This window comes from Acomys minous (assembly GCF_964271855.1).
Source record: "Acomys minous genome assembly, chromosome: 15".
Lineage (NCBI taxonomy): Eukaryota > Metazoa > Chordata > Mammalia > Rodentia > Muridae > Acomys > Acomys minous.
The window spans coordinates 50845852-50861913 of record NC_140497.1 but is presented as its reverse complement, the minus strand read 5'-3'; the positions used below and the strand labels follow the sequence as shown (position 1 = coordinate 50861913).

At 41.8% G+C, this 16062-nt stretch overlaps 1 pseudogene across 1 annotated transcript; it reads left to right on the top strand.

Moving 5' to 3' along the window:
- The first annotated feature begins 3284 nt into the window (after positions 1–3284).
- On the top strand, positions 3285–4103 carry LOC311584283 (large ribosomal subunit protein uL30-like; annotated as a pseudogene). Its single transcript has one exon. The product of its transcript is annotated as a large ribosomal subunit protein uL30-like (transcript).
- Positions 4104–16062: the final 11959 nt, after the last annotated feature.

Below are 16062 nucleotides of genomic sequence, written 5' to 3'. Positions count from 1 at the left end.
AGAATTGTGATGTCATCTTGGTTGACTTTACCTTTGATGAGTATGAAGTGTCCTTCTGCATCCCTTTTGGTTAATTTTGGTTGAAAGTCTATTTTGTTTGATATTAAAATAAGTACGCCTGCTTGTTTCTTGTGACCAATAGCTTGGAATATTTTTTCCAACCTTTTATCCTGAGGTAATGTCTATCATTATGGATGAGATGTGTTTCTTGAATGCAAAAGAATGTTGGATCTTGTTTATGCACCCATTCAGTTAGTCTGTGTCTTTTTATTGGAGAATTGAGACCATTGATGTTGAGAGATATTAATGACCAGTGACTGTTAAGAGTCTTAATTTTGATGTTGGTTCTAGTAGAGCATTTGTGTAGTTATGTTTTTGCAATGGTATAGTTATCTATTTCCTGAGTAGTTTTGGTTGTAGCTTGACCCTTTGGGATGGAGTTTTCCTTCTAGTACCTTCTGTAAAGCTGGATTTGTGGATAGGTACTGTTTGAATTTGGTTTTGTCAAGGAATATTTTGTTTTCTCCATCAATGGTTATTGATAGTTTTGCTGGGTAAAGTAGTCTGGCCTGGCATCTGTGGTCTCTTAGGGTTTGCAGGATCTCTGTCCAGGCCCTTCTGGCTTTGATGGTCTCTGCTGAGAAGTCGGGTGTAATTCTGATAGGTTTGCCATTAAATGTTATTTGGCCCTTTTCCTTTGCAGCTTTTAATATTTTTTCTATATTCTGTATGTTTTGTGTTTTGATTATTATGTGACGGGCAGTTTTTCTTTTCTGGTCAATTCTATTTGGTGTTCTGTAGGCCTCTTGTATGTTTATAGGCATCACTTTATTAAGATTGGGGAAATTTTCTTCTATGATCTTGTTGAGAATAGTTTCTGGGCCTTGGAGTCTGATATCTTCTCTTTCTTCAATGCCTATTATCCTCAGATTTCTTCTTTTCGTGGTGTCCTTAATTTCTTGGATGTTTTGTGTTAGGAGTTTTTCAGTTTTGGCATTTTCTTTAATGGTTGCTTCAAGATCTGTGATTGTATCTTCTAGTCCTGAGATTTGTTCTTCCATCTCTTGGATTCTGTTAGTAAAGCTTATGTTTGTGTTGCTCGCCTCCTTGTCTGAGGCCTCACGTTCTCATTTTTCTTCTGTCTGTGTGTTTATCATTGAATCCATTTTCATCTTCAGATCTTGAACTGATTTTTTTATTTCTTTCATCTGATTGTTTGTATATTCCTGAGTTTCTTCCATTGCCTCTTTATAGGTCTTCAGAGCTTGAACCGTTTTCTTGATTTCTTCCCCCCCCCTTAGGATTTTTCTTTCATTTCTTTTTTTGTCAATTTATTAATTTATTCATATTACATCTCGATTGTTAGCCCTTCCCCTGTTTCCTCCCATTCTTCCCTCCCTTCCACTTCCCCCTTCTCCCCTCCCCTATGTCTGTGATTGAGGGAGAGCTCTTAGAATATCAAGTCTTCTTGATTTCTTTCATCTCGTTATTTGCATTTTCCTGAAATTTTTCCAGTTCCACTCTATGTGCTTCTTTTATGTCTCTCACCTATTTTGCTGCGTTTTCCTGCATTTGATTATGAATTGTATTTGTTTCCTCCATTATCATCCTCATTACTAAGGATTTGAGGTCATTTTCTTGTATTTCCGTTGTGTTTGAATTTTCTGAGTCATTTTCTTTGGTATAGCTGGAAACTGGAGACACCATGTTGTTTTGGGGTTTTTTGCATATGCTTTTACATTGTCCTTTAGACATCTGGGTGACTCTGTTTTTGTTGGGTGGAGGGAGTCTGATGGTAGATTCACTTGTTTTCTCACGATTTCCCTAGGCTGGAAGCTCTGATGCTTCACTGGTGTGGATGGCAGGAGGCTAGCCCTATCGTATTGGACTCTCACAGCCAGTGATCTTCAGCTCCCCTATACTGTGGGTCCTGCAATCATTCTGGGTCTCTGAATGAGCGTTGGGTCAGGCCAAGGTTTCCACAGCCTTCTGGGTCCCCTGCCAAGTCCAACCAGGGACACTGGGCCCAAACCACGTGCCAAGCTCAGCTAGATTCTCAGGGCCCAAACTGTCTGCCAAGCTCAGCTAGGGATTCTGGGCCCAATCTGCGCACTGAGCTCCCCTAGGAACTCTGGCCCCAAAATGCTCACAGAGTCCAGCCAGCATTTTTGGGCTGGGATTGCGCACCAAGCTCAGCTAGGGGCTTTTGGCCCAAAGTGTGTGCTGTGGTCAGTTACAGACTCAGGGCCCGAACCGTCCGCCAAGCTCAGCCAGGAATTCTGGATTCAAACTGTGCACTGTGTCCAACCAGAGTCTTAGAGCCGGGACTGTGCCAAAAGCTCAGCTAGAGTCTCTGGGCCCAATCTCTTTGCCAAGCACAGTTAGGGACTCTGGCCCCAAGCTGCACGCTGCGCTCCACCCGGGTCTCCAGGGTGGAATTGTGCACTGAGCTCACCCAGGGACTCTGGACCCACACTGCATGCTGAATTCAGCCTGGGACTCCGGGCCTAAACAGCGTGGAGAGTCCAGCCAGAGTCTTAGGGTCATCGAGCCTATATGCAATGCACAGCTGGAGTCTCTGGGCCCAATCTGCCTGGCAAGTCCAGCTAGGGACTCTGGGCCGAATCTGCGTGCTGACCTCAGCCTGTGGCAGTGCCCCAGAACTGCACGCTGAGCTGAGCTAGTGTCTTGGGCAGAACTACTCGCTGAGCTGAGCTAGCACCTCGGGTGGAACTGAACGCTCTGCCCAGCCTGCGTCAGAGCAGGGGAGCTGTGGCTGAGCTGAGCTACTGCTTTGGGCAGAACTGCTTGCTGAGCTGAGCCAGCATCTCCATGGCACTGTGCACTGAGCTAAACCTCAGACTCTGGGGCTGAGCTGCCCACTGAGTCCAGTTTGGTTCTCAAGGCACCGTGCGACTCAAATCCTGCCCAGAGTCCCCTCTCCTGCAGCAACTCCCACCGGCCAAGACACCAATCGCGTCCACTGGAAGCCTATGAGCTGCAAACCTCAGCCACAGCCTCTGCTGAAGCTGGTGCCACTGCTGTTGCCTCTGCTGCTACTGCTCTGATCCAAGAAAATCCTCTGCACCCTGTTCCCTCCAAACCGTGGAGCACTCCTGCTGCCGTGGTGTGGGGACCTCGGTGTTCCTGGCTCAGAAATCTGTGTCATTCCCTGAATTGTTCACTGGAGCTTCCAAACACGGTCCACACTGCTCACCACCACCTTGCATCTTCCGAGCAAATTTTCTTGTGTGTCAATGTCTCTTTAAAATATCTGCCAGCTCTCTCTTTTTCCAGCTGGAACCATGGAGGCTGTACCAGAGAAGAAGAAGAAGGTCCCTGCGGTGCCAGAAACCCTTAAGAAAAAGTGAAGGAATTTCACAGAGTTGAAGATGAAGCGCCTGCGGAAGAAGTTTGCCCTGAAGACACTGCAAAAGGCGAAGAGGAAGCTCATCTACGAGAAAGCCAAGTACTACCACAAGGAGTACAGGCAGATGTACTGGACTGAGATTCACATGGCTAGGATGGCGAGGAAAGCCGGGAACTTCTACATGCCTGCAGAACCCAAATTGGCGTTTGTCATCAGAATCCGCGGTATCAATGGTGTAAGCCCAAAGGTCCGCAAAGTACTGCAGCTTCTTCATCTTCGACAGATCTTCAATGGCACCTTTGTTAAGCTCAACAAGGCTTCCATTAACATGCTAAGGATTGTGGAACCGTACATTGCATGGGGGTACCCCAACCTGAAGTCTGTAAATGAGCTCATCTACAAGCGAGGCTATGGGAAAATCAATAAGAAGTGAATTGCCTTGACAGATAATTCCTTGATTTCTCGGTCTCTTGGTAAATTTGGTATCATCTGCATGGAGGATCTAACTCATGAGATCCTCACAGTTGGAAAACACTTCAAGGAATCAAATAACTTCCTGTGGCCCTTCAAACTGTCTTCTCCACGAGGTTGAATGAAGAAAAAGACAACTCACTTTGTGGAAGGTGGAGATGCTGGCAACAGGGAAGACCAGATAAACAGGCTTATCAGACAGAAGAACTAAGGTGTTGCCCATGGTATTTTTGTAATCTGGTCAGTTAATAAACAGTCACAGCTTAGCAAAATTTAAAAAATAAAATAAAATAAAATAAAATAAAATAAAATAAAATATCTGCCAAGGATTCCAAGATGGCGTCGACCAGTGTGCACCATAGCTGATCTACTCTGTGGAGGCCAGGGATGTGAATGGAGCTACAGATTGCTGGATTTTGAGAACTGTAGGTGAGTGGGGCCCCAAGCTCTGTAGACCACCAGTGGGTCTAACCCGAGGACAAGCAACAGCCCGGAGGTGCTAAACGCACTCCCCAAACCCTGAAACAGAATCCACAACCAAGCTGCAGCCGGCATATAAAACTCAAACTCACCATTTGGGGAGGGGATTTTCTGGAGCTCCCAGCCTGAGGCATCTCGGCAAATACGGTGAAACTGCCATTGAACCTCTCCATCCACACCACGCCAAACTGCGGAGGTCATCTGCCTACCCTGAGTGGAAACACAGGTGGCGGGACACACCAAAAACAACTAGAGCTGGCCTGTAGCTCCCAGACTGAGTCCTGGGCATAATCTGAAGCCAGACACAAAGGACTGACCCTACAAATAGGGGCAGTTGGAAACCAGCACGGACGGCTCCCACAGCCCAGTGGGACTGCCCACGTTATCGGGAGACATGGGTCTTGCTTGCGGTATCTAACTGCTGACCTAAAAAGATCTGAGGGCATCCTGGCTTTCACTGACAGAAAGAGAAGATACAGGGGATCCCCGCCAGCGCTCTGAACCACCAGTGTCACCAGCTACCCGCCCGGACTGCCGGCACTGACCTGGCACTCCCCAAACAACAGAACTTAGCTGGGTCCATTCCTGCAGGCACCAGAGGACCTCCCACGATATAGGGAGCCTTGGGTCGTGCTTGACAGGGCCTAACTGTTGACCTAAAGTGATTTGGGGGCATCCTGGCTTTCACTGGTGGAAAGAGAAGATACAGGGGACTCCCGCCAGCGCTCTGAAGTGCCACTGTCACTAGCTGCCCACCCGGGATGATGGCACTGACCTGGCACTCCCCAAAACAACAGAACCTAACTAGGTCCATTCCTGCGGGCACCAGAGGACCTCCCAAGATATAGGGAGCTGTAGGTTGTGCTTGCAGGGCCTAACTGTTGACCTAAAGTGATTTGGGAGTATCCAGGCTTTCACTGACAAAAAGAGAAGATACAGGGGAGCCCCGCCAGTGCTCTGAACTGCCAGTGTCGCCAGCTACCCGCCCGGGCTGTCGGCACTGACCTGGCACTCCCCAAACAACAGAATTTAACTGGGTCCATTACTGCAGGCACCAGAGGACCTCCCACGATATAAGGAGCTGTGGGTCATGCTTGCAGGGCCCAACTGTTGACCTAAAGTGATTTAGGAGTATCCTGGCTTTCACGGACAGAAAGAAAAGATACAGGGGAGCCCCGCCAGTGCTCTGAACCACCAGTGTCACCAGCTACCCACCCGGGCTGCCGGCACTGACTCAGCACTCCACAAACAACAGAATTTAACTGGGTCCATTCCTGTGGGCGCCAGAGGACCTCCCACAATATAGGGAGCCATGGGTCGTGCTTGCAGGGCCTAACTGTTGACCTAAAGTGATTTGGGGGAATCCTGGCTTTCACTAACAGAAAGAGAAGATACAGGGGATCCCCGCCAGCGCTCTGAACCGCCAGTGTCACCAGCTGCCCACCCGGGCTGCCGGCACTGAGCTGGCATTCCCCAAACAACAGAACCTAGCCCGGTCCATTCTTGTGGGCGCAACAGAACCTCCCTTGATACAGGGAGCTGTAGGTCATGCTTGCAGGGTCTAACTACTGATCTAAAGCAATCTGGGAGTATCCTGGCTTACAGGAGTGTGAAAATTGCTGCCTCCTTGGATACTGCCAGTGGCCAGAAACCATATTATTTCAGGCCCACCAGGCACTGATCCTGTAATCTCCATCAGGCAGATTCTGGCTGGGGCAGATCCTGCAGACCCAGCAAGAACTCCCAAACTCATGGGAGAGGCTGGAACCTCCTACAGAGTATAGAGGCAGAGCTAAAAGACAACTACAGCCCAGAAGATCTAATCCACCTGGGGTCCTGGCTACAAAGCAACAGGAAGGACAGGCAGCTGGGATCAACCTACACAACCAGAGAGCTTATGTGCTGACCTTACTCTAGATCCCAAAACTGCTGATCTGAATTACAGCAGTAAGGTGAAAAGGCCCAAACAGAAACCTACTTCACATGACACAGCCTGGAGCCTAAGGTGTTGAGAAAAATCTCCAGGAGTAGAATCTGAATCACCTGCCTGGTCCAGGGAAATACTCCCTGATCCCTACAGGCAAGGGCACCCTACCTATAATCAGGCATCAACTATCCACTCTCAAACAAGGAAGGGCACTACAAAACACCTCAAACTTCAGAATCACCAAAATGACAAGAGGACAGCGAAAGAACGCTAACAAAAGCCAAAACAGGTTGGCATCTCCAGATCCCAGCAATCCCAAAGAAAACAACCTGGAGAACCCAACAACAATTAATATACAAGGAAACGATCTCAAGTCCTTAGTAAGTAAGATGATAACAGAAGAAACAAATAAAATCTGTAAACAAATGCAGGAGGAGGCAAACAAGAGGGCTGAGGATTTAAAAGAGTCATATAAGGAGGCATTTGAAGAATTTCAGAAAAGTACAAATAACCAGATGAAGGAAATCATTAAAACAGTTCAAGACCTGAAGATAAAAATGGAAGCTATCATAAAGAAACACATGGAAGAAAAATGTGATCGAGAAGCATCAGAAAAGAAAGCAAGCATCTCAGAGGTGGCCTTATCTAACAGATTGCAAGAAATAGAAGAATGAATATTGGGACTTGAAGATACAATTGCACAACTGGAAACAACCATCCAGGAAAATGCTAAATCTGAAAAGGTCCTGACACAGAGCGTTCATGAAATAAAAGACAACATGAAAAGATGAAACTTGAGAATAATAGGGATAGAGGAAAGAGTAGGCAACCGACTCCACAGTCCAGAAAATATCTTTAATTGAATAATAGAAGAAAATTTCCCCAATTTGAAGGAGATACATATGAGCATACAAGAGGCCTACAGAACACCAAATAGAATAGACCCGAAAAGAAAATCTTCCCGCCACATAATAATAACAACACAAAATATACAGAACAAGGAAAAAGTATTAAAAGCGGCAAGAGAAAAAGGCTGAGTAACATATGAAGGCAAACCTACCAGAATTACTCCTGACTTCTCAGCAGAGACCATGAAAGCCAGAAGGGCCTGGACATACGTTCTGCAAACCCTAAGAGAACACAGATACCAGGCAAGACTGCTATATCCAGCAAAATTATCAATAACCATTGGCGGAGAAGACAAGATATTCCATGACAAAAACAAATTCAAACAGTACCTAGCCACAAATCCAGCTTTACAGAAGTTACTAGAAGGAAAACTCCACCCCAACTGGTAAAACTACAACCAAAAATATATAGGAAATAGGTAACTATACCATTGCAAAATCACAACCTCACAAAATCTCGACTGTTACAAATACCAAAAATGAAGGTACTTACCAATCACTGGTCATTAATATCTCTCAACGTCAATGGTCTCAACTCTCCAATAAAACAACACAGACTAATGGAGTGGATGCATAAACACGACCCAACATTCTTCTGCATTCAAGAAACACATCTCAACCACAAGGACAGACATTGCCTCAGAATAAAAGGTTGGAGAAAAATATTCCAAGCAAATGGTCACAAGAAACAAGCTGGGGTAGCAATTCAAATATCTAATAAAATAGACTTTCAACCAAAATTAATCAAAAAAGATGAGGATGGACACTTCGTACTCGTCAAAGGTAAAATCAGCCAAGAAGACATCATGATTTTGAACATCTATGCTCTGAATACAAGGGCTCCTACATTTGTAAAAGAGTTATTAACAAAGCTTGCCCCACTCATCGATACCCACCCATTAATAGTGAGAGACTTCAACACCCCACTTTCACTCAAGGATAAGTCTTTGATTCAAAAACTAAGCCGAGAAATAACCTCATTAACCAATGTCATGAATCAAATGGATCTAACAGATATCTATAGAACTTTCCACCCAAACACAAAGGAGTATACCTTTTTCTCAGCACCCCAAGGAACGTTCTCTAAAATTGATCACATTGTTGGTCATGAAGCAAACCTCAACAGATACAAGAAGATTGAAATAATACCTTGTATCTTATCAGATCACCATGGTCTAAGGCTGGACTTCAACAACAACAGAAATAACAAAAAGCATACTAACATGTGGAAACTAAACAACTTTCTACTTAATGACACATGGGTCAGGGAAGAAATAAGGGAAGAAATAAATGGCTTCCTGAAACTCAACGAAAATGATGGAACAACATACCCCAAATTGTGGGACACATTGAAAGCAGTGCTAAGAGGAAAATTCATAGCACTAAGTGCCTTTAAAAAGAAAATGGAATCATTCCACATAAACAACCTAACAACACATCTGGAAGCTCTAGAAAATAAAGAAGCAGAAACACCCAAGAGGAGTAGACACCTGGAAATAATCAAACTCAGGGCTGAAATCAATAGATTAGAAACAAAGAGAACAATCCAAAGAATCAACAAAACCAAGAGCTGGTTCTTTGAGAAAATTATCAAGATAGACAAACCGTTAGCCAATCTAACAAAAAGACAGAGAAACACTATCCAAATAAACAAAATCAGAAATGAAAAGGGAGACATAACAACAGACACCAAAGAAATACAAAGAATCATAAAAACCTACTTTAAAGGCATTTATGCCACAAAATTTGAAAATCTAAGAGAAATGGAAAATTTTCTCAACCGATTCCATTTGCCAAAATTGAAAAAAGACCAGATAAACAAATTAAATAGCCCTATTTTGCCTATAGAAATAGAAGCAACCAGTGATAGTCTCCCAACCAAAAAAAGCCCAGGGCCAGATGGTTTTAGCGCAGAGTTCTACCAGTCCTTCAAAGAGGAGCTAATACTGATACTATTCAAGCTATTCCAAAAGATAGAAATGAATGGAATATTACCAAATTCATTCTATGAGGCCACAGTCACATTGATACCTAAACCTCACAAAGACCCAACAAAAAAAGAGAATTTCAGACCAATTTCTCTTATGAACATTGATGCAAAAATACTCAACAAAATACTCGCAAAGCAAATACAACAGCATATCAAAGACATCATTCACCATGACCAGGTAGGCTTCATTCCAGGCATTCAGGGATGGTTTAACATATTGAAATCCATCAATGTAATCCATCATATAAACAAACTAAAAGAGAAAAACCACATGAATGCCCAGAGATGAATCCACACACTTGGTCACTTAATTTTTGCCAAAGAAGCCAAATCCATTCAATGGAAAAAACAACAGCATCTTCAACAAATGGTGCTTGTCTAACTGGATGTCTACATGTAGAAAAATACAATTAGACCCCTATTTGTCACCATGCACAAAACTCAAGTCCAAGTGGATTAAAGACCTCAACCTAAAACCAGAGATGTTAACCCAGTTAGAGGAAAAATTGGGGAAGAGTCTGGAACACATAGGCACAGGAGACAACTTCCTGAATAGAACACCAACAGCCCAGGCCTTAATGTCAACAATTAATAAATGGGACCTCATGAGGCTGAGAAGCTTCTTTAAGGCAGGTGACACTGTCAAGAGAACAAAGTGACAGCTTACAAACTGGGAAAAGATCGTCACCAACCCTACATCTGACAAAGGTCTAATATCCAAAATATATAAAGAACTCAAGAAATTAAACACCACCAAAGCAAATAACCCAATAGAGAAATGGGGCTCAGAACTAAACAGAGAATTCTCAACAGAGGAATATCAAATGGCTGAGAAACACTTAAAGAAATGCTCAACCTCCTTAGTCATCAGAGAAATGCAAATCAAAATGACACTGAGATTCCATCTTACACTCATCAGAATGGCTAAGATCAATAACTCAACTGACACCACATGCTGCCGAGGATGTGGAGAAAAAGAACATTCCTTCATTGCTGGTGGGAATACAAACTAGTACAACCACTTTGGAAATCTATCTGGCACTTTCTCAGAAAACTGGGAATAGGGCTTCCTCAAGACACAGCTATTCCACTCCTTGGAATATACCCAGAAGATGTACTACCACACAACAGGGACATATGCTCAACCATGTTCATAGCAGCCTTATTCATAATAGCCAGAACATGGAAACAACCTATGTGCCCCTCAGTAGAAGAATGGTTAAAGAAACTGTGGTACATCTACACTATGGAATACTACTCAGCTATTAAAAACAAGGAATTTCCGAAATTTGTGGACAAATAGATTGAACTAGAAAGTATCATAATGAGTGAGTTCACACAGAAGCAAAAAGAGCTAAATGGTATATACTCACTTATATTGAGACACTAGTCCAAGGTGTACGTCCCCATGAAAAACTGTACCTACCAGGAAAGTGGGTCAGAGAGGAGGACACCCTATTGAGACTTTAAGTGTGAGAAGCCTGGGAGAATGAGGAAATAGAAGGATCCAGTGGGTACTGGAAAACTACAGGTGGGTCTGGGCCCTGGGATCCTCTGCAAACTATGGCAACAGCCAAGGAAAATATAGGCAGTAAACTTCGAACCCATACCCAGACTAGCCAATGGACAGGACATTCTCCACTGTTAAGTGGAGAAGGAGATCTGACTTTCACACAAACTCTGGTACCCCATATTTGACCATGTCCCTTGGATGGAGATGCCTGGTGGCACTCAGAGGAAGGATAATAGGTCACCAAGGAGAGACTTGATACCCTTTGAACATATACAGGGGGAGGAGGTCCCCCTCAGTCACAGACGTAGAGGAAGGGAGTAGGGGGGGAGCAGGAGGAAGGGAGGAATGGGAGGATACAAGGGATTGGCTAACAACTGAGATGTAATATGAATAAATTAATTAAAAAATATCTGCCAAAGCACTTTCTGACAAGATCGAACAGATCCCAGATCAGGAAGTGAGGAGTAAGAAGAAATAAAAGTCTGAAGGCCTTGAGTGTATACTTGACAGAAAATGTTTAAGCATGGTCTTAGCAATCCATGTGATTCTTCTGCCGGATTAGGGAGCAGGAGAGTAATGCCTCTGAACAGACAGTCTTTATGAGTGGTTCAAGACAGTCCCCGGTTTTATATTTTAAAAAGCCATAGCCTTCTAGCTAAGGCTCAGAATGTCTGTGCCTATCTTAGGTTGTCCAATTTAGCATGTATGTGTTACCTGTCATTGGTAGGTGAATTTCATTATTCATGCCCTGTCATGGGTTGTCTTGTCCCAGATGGATATTACCTGTCTTTGACTACCAGCCTCTGCAGAGGGATTATGGTAGAAACACCCATAGAGTACATGGCTGGAGATATTGAAACTCAGGGCTTAAATTAATAAATTTAAAAATTCAAAGAATCAATAAAACTAAGTAGTTCTTTCAGAAAATCAACAAGGTAGACAAACCCATATGCAAACTAACTAAAAGGCAGAGGGAGAATATTCAAATAAACAAAATCAGAAATGAAAAGGGAGACATAATGACAGCCACCGAGGAAATCCAAGGAATCATTAGGTCTTACTCAATGAACTCTGGTGCCTTCAATATGATCACTGCCCTGTAGAGGTGACATCCTGTAGGAACACAGAGGAAGTGGACACAGGCTATCCTGGTGAAATCTGGTAGGCTGTGGTCAGACAGTGAGGGAAGTGGACCTGACCAGTCTGAGGTCTTAGGAATTAATATAGAACAGTAGAGGGAGGGAGGTTGGGAACAGGAAGATAAGAGTGGAGGAATTATAATCTGGAGTAATATGAATAAATTATAATAATAAAAATTAAAATACCAGCTTCTGTTGTTTTAGTTCCATCAAATTTGAGTGGTTTTGATTTTTTTTTTTTTTAGTTTAATGTTTAGTTTAGTTCTTGATATGACCTTATCAGGTCTAAGGAGATATTTGTGCTGTCTCATACTCCCCCAAAATTATCCTTAACTAAACTCCAATTACATATACTCTCATTATACACTTTTGAAGTAACAAAATCCTATTATAGTCTGTAGGACGATTTAAATGAGCTCTAACTTTTACTCCTAGAACTTCAGCTCCTAGAAATTGTACCATCTCATACAATGCATCTAATTTATGCTCTGGCTTAATATCTATATCTTCTTGAGTTCCATGTGCCAAAGTGACATTTCTAGAAAATTGTTTTACAAAAGAAGCAGTTTGCCCTTCATGAGACAAAGCAACTGCAGCTGTGGTGTTGGTAGCTATAAGATTAATCAAAGCAGAAATCCCAGCTATAATTAATCCTGTTGTTCTCCATGGTCTACATAAGCATCTCTTTGTTCTTCCAAACCTTGTAAATCCAGTTCACTATATCAAGATCCTGAAAATTTAACTGGAGTCATGACAAAGGAAGGCTGCTGAAATACCATAACTTGAGTGCCATTAGGTACCTCAGAAACCCAAGTAGTAATTGACAATTTACATAGCACACATTAAAGTATTTATCAACAAAAGCAATTGTTAAATTCCTCAATAACAAAACATAAGGTGGGTTGACACATGCTCTAATAATTCCTGATAGAGGGCATCCAGGACTGTTATTTTCATGGCAGTCCTTTCTTTGGCCTCTTATTTGGCCCATGGCCACAGCAAGTTTCCATACGTACATGTGAAGATGTCCTGAATCTGACCACCACAGTCCAGCAGATAGACTTTTCCCCAGTTATCCATGTTTGATGTTAATCTTCAGTACTCGTTATTTGATTACCTGACTAATCCAATAGAAATGGGTTGCTTTTAGACACAGTATATTGTAATGATTTGTCCTCTAGACACCTTTTTCATAATAAAGTTTTGATGCTATATTGTGTCTCTGGTAAATTTTTTTGCTGAGAATTCTTTTCCTCAACCAGACTAGCTTTGGGAATAAGTAGTTCAGCACTGGTGTGCATTCCTCCACATCCAACAAGACTATAATTATATACCCCAACACAACCAGATGGAGAAGTATTTTTTTTTGCAAAACAGATGAGTAAACCTCTTCCAACATCTGAAAAATTGAAGTCTGATGGTTGCTGTGTATTTACCCGTTCTAGGGGAGGTCTTGCCAACAAACGCATGTCATCCACCTGTACTATGATTTCTCGAGCTCCCAAATTGCAGGATGTAAAAGTGGAGGATTTGGAATGTAGGTCCAATACAGCTCTCCATCAGCCTGCATCATCTGACACATTTTCCTCATTATCCATACCATCAGCCATTTTCAGTTCAGTTCCAGCAAAATGCACCAATTTTTCCATAACCATCCAGCATTCTCAGCATCCTGAGGAAAAACATAAACATGCCCCTGTCCCCCTGTTAACACTGATGAGGCCATTCCCCAGTAAGACAATCTTTCCACTTATCCTGAGCATAGGTGTTCCAAGTCTTAGGATGCCATAACCTTTCTGCAGCTGGGTGACCAAGGGCATCCACATTTACAAAATCTTTTAAATAAAAAGTATGATTTAAAGAATTCTGTGGTGAATAAGGGTATAACCCCCCCTTTAATTTTATGTAATTGAATTTTCAAAATCTATGAGCACATTCCACAATCCCCTGTCCTTGGGGATTATAAGGAATTTCAGTCTTGTTTCTGATTGAGAATTGAGGAAAAACATTGAAGTTTTAGGCTTTATACCCAGTGCCGTTATTTGTTGTCACAACAGCAGGTGTACCAAGAATAGCAAAACACTTTGGGCAATTAGAAACAACGTTTCATTGCTTCTCCTGTCTGTGCAGTAACCATAATAAACTCTGAATAGGTATATATAGTAGCATGTACATATTTAATTTTTTAAATTCTGGTATATGCATAACATGTTTTTGTAATAATTTTTTAGGAATCCAGCCCCTAGTATTTATTCCATGTGGAGGAACAGAATGAAATTGTGGGTAAATGGAACATTGTTTAACAATTTCTCTAGCAGTTTCTTGAGTAATATGAAACTGCTTTCTTAAAAGTTGAGTGTTTTGATGATGCAACGCATAATATTTTCTTTTAAGGCATGAGATTGTTGAGCAAGTTCAAGCTGAGTAAAATATCTTTGTCTAGTAGCTTGCTTTGTATTATCATTTTATTTTGCTGAAGGATCAGGCAATCTAGATTGAGCTTGAATATGACTGATGTAAAAAGGATGAATCCTTGTGTGCCAACATTTCTTTATTTGAGAGAACAGTAATTGTATTTGAATATTAGTAGTCTCAATATATGGAAATATTTCTAAAATCTGTAAGGCTTGAGTTATATATTGACTCTCAGTGCATAAATTAAAAGAAGCATTAGCCATTGTATCAAGGACAGCTGTCACAGCCATTGACTTAACCACTTGAGCTGCTGCTAAATTTTTTGGAGCAATAACCAATCTTTTTTTTTAACACATGTGTACAGGCCATTAATAAAATACTTTTCATAAGCTAAAATACATCATAGTTTACTTAAAGAGAGAAGTCAGAGCTTAACCATAATTTTATAAAATAAAAGTAAATTTTAACAGTGTGAACAATTTAGTGTCTTTAAAATCAACACCAAGTGTATTATTTTTGTGTTATGAAGTTTGGCTGTCAGCAAGAAAATTTCTTGTATGTGAACACATTGAGGTGCAGCTCTAATATGTGATTAAAAACATTGCTTTAAATCTTATTACTTATAAATTCAGGAGGACAAGAATTAAATTAAAAAATTATCTCAATTTAAAAGTACATATAGAGAACTGTTTATTTTAGCTGACTTATTCCACTTGTTGTTCAGAATGGCTTTAACCTTAAATTATGAAGTTAAGATTTCATTATAGATGTTACAGATTTTTAACCATATCTGATAACCAATAATTTATAACCAGGATATATATCTCCAAGATATATAGAACTCAGTAAATTTAAGACTAGTTACAAAAAAAATGTGTAGTAAAACAGACATTTTTTCTAGGTGTATTTTCAAGGGAGGAGCATCTTGCTGCTTGCCTGGTTAGCATATTACAGTTCTCATTAATTTAAGTTTTCTACTATAACTCTAAATGGATCTCACCCCTAAATGTTAGATGCTAAAGGTAGAACTTGTGGAAGACAATAGAGAAACTACAGCTAAGTTTGGCATCCTCCCCAGGATGTTCTTACACACAAGCCCTTATTGTAAATGCTTTGAGCAAGTGCATCCTCCATAGTGAAGTTATGCAGAGCCTATAGCCAAGAAGTGCAAGGAGTGGCTATGGCTGAAAGGGAACTTAGCAGTGGCTTCCTCTGGTCACTGGTTAAGCCTCCAGAAAGACCCACCACATAAGCTTTCATTACTCAGCCACCTAGTCCTCCCTGTTGTTGGTAGCAACCTTGTACCCACTGTGTTGAGGCTTTTGGGATTACAGAGCTCTTAGCACGTCCTTCAAGTGGCCCTGAGCTTTCTGCCAGTTTGATCTAAGGGGAAAACACATAGCTGTCAATACCTGGGTGTGTTTCTCAGTTTTTGTTGTCTCTTTTTTTGATAATCTCAGAATTGAGTTAGAATTAGTGGCCATCCGATAAAGTTTGGCAGTTTTCTTAGAATATAAAACATAATATAACATCTAAACTAAACAAATTTATAGACATAGGAACAAAATTTGACATGATGACCATAAAACAGACCAATAGACAGATGGGCAAGACAAAACAACAGGGTCTTGAGACTTTGACAATATGCAGCTGGACAGATTCCAGGGAGAATTAGAAGGAGCTATGTGACCACAATCATGCTCTTCTTGTGCTAAGTGCTCTGTACCCTGAATTTACATGAGTTTGGGCAGCAGAGCAGAAGTCTTAGTTTCATTTTTTTCTGAGCGTTAAGGTGTCCCTTGTAATCTCAGCTTAAATTTTCTCTCTCATGTCTGGGGTCTGAACTATC